We start from the raw sequence: 1641 nt of genomic DNA on the forward strand, positions 1-1641 counted from the left end.
CGTTGTTCCAAACAACTTCATTTAATATTCTTGGTTGCTTTAGGCAGGAGGGTAAATCTGATCTGCTATTTCATCTTGGCCAGAAATAGAAGACTATTGTTTTCATTCATTCATTCATTCATTCATTCATTCATTCATTCATTCAAAACTGCATGTTTATTTTATTTCCATTAGAAAAAATATTATCTCTTAAAATTTTGGTCCGCTTTTGTCTTCTTTACTTCTACCACTCAAACTCCAGTACTTCAATTTTACTCAAGTGAAAGCAGAAGTAGATAGCTGATGTGAGAACTAAGTATTTCACATCATTAAATTAATAGAATTTAATTGAATGAGGTGTGCGCTTTATTATTTATCAGGAATAGTAACTCATCTCTCCTGCACGTTATTTCCCTTTACTATTATTTATGAGAGTAAGTATGTAATGAGTGTCTCTTTTCCCACACGCAGTCACATGAGTGTGCTTAAGGGTGGTTTATAACACCGGTAACAGGATTTGTCCTCTGATCTTCAATTCATGCTCAATTCCCCTTATTATAGGATATTTCCACAATAACTTCAAATGTTTTAGTCAGACGTGCACTTTCCAACATCAGCTGTAAAAATTAAGATGTTAATTTAAAAACATTATTATAATTCCAGACTAAATAATGCTGGACCCACTTACAGCGATGCTGTTGTGAGAGGTCCTTGGACAGCCACTGGCTTCAGTCTCCACATGGCCTCCTTTGGCAGAACAGCAACCCGGTAAGTGGCTCTAGCAGGAAAGCTACTCTTGAAATGTTGCTTGTGGGTTTCATTGACGGTTTTGAAGCCATTTATGTCAGCCTACAAAACAGTTGTCTTTACATTTTAGTGAAATCACAACTTGCAGCTTTCAGAATTTCACCCATGTTGACAAGGGCTTGTTTGGTTTCTTCTGCCATCCCTCCTAGCACCAGCTGTCCACTGGAAGGTTCATGCCTACCTGTCCTGAAATGTAAATAGTACTGTTGACTAACAAAGCTTGACTGTAGGGACCAACAGCTCCTGGGGCTTTCACAATGCTGATCACCTTTCTGATCAAAGACACCGTGGCTAACACTGCCATCTTGCTGTCCCTCCAAGAGAACAGTCCCGTACACTGTCTCTCATAGCATCTCACCTGACTAACCAGAAGACTATTGCTTTTGTTCTCTTAGTTAAGAGTCACTTATGTTTTTCCTCCCACTCTGTTATCTTATTTTTCCTTCCCTTCCCTTATATTCGTCTCTTTTGTTTCTTAAATTCGATATATGAGTGAAATCATATGGTATTTGTCTTTCTCAGACTGACTTATTTCACTTAGCATAACACTCTCTATTTCCATCTATGTCATTTGCATATGGCAAGATTTCATTCTTTTTGATGGCTGAATAATATTCCATTCCATTATTTATTTATTTATATATATTTATATATTATATATATATTTATATATATATTTATATATTATTATTTATATATATTTATATATATATTTATATAAATATATATCACATATAAATATATACATATATATCACATATAAATATATATATATATATATATATATATATATATATATATCACATCTTCTTTAACGATTCATCATAGGGTAGTTCTTTTTTTAACTTTTTGAGG

General features: G+C 33.8%; 1 pseudogene; it reads right to left on the reverse strand.

Moving 5' to 3' along the window:
* Nucleotides 1-586: 586 nt before the first annotated feature.
* On the reverse strand, nucleotides 587-1138 carry LOC123582888 (annotated as a pseudogene).
* Between the last annotated feature and the right edge of the window lie 503 nt (nucleotides 1139-1641).

Source organism: Leopardus geoffroyi, chromosome B1 (assembly GCF_018350155.1).
Source record: "Leopardus geoffroyi isolate Oge1 chromosome B1, O.geoffroyi_Oge1_pat1.0, whole genome shotgun sequence".
Taxonomy (NCBI): Eukaryota; Metazoa; Chordata; class Mammalia; order Carnivora; family Felidae; genus Leopardus; species Leopardus geoffroyi.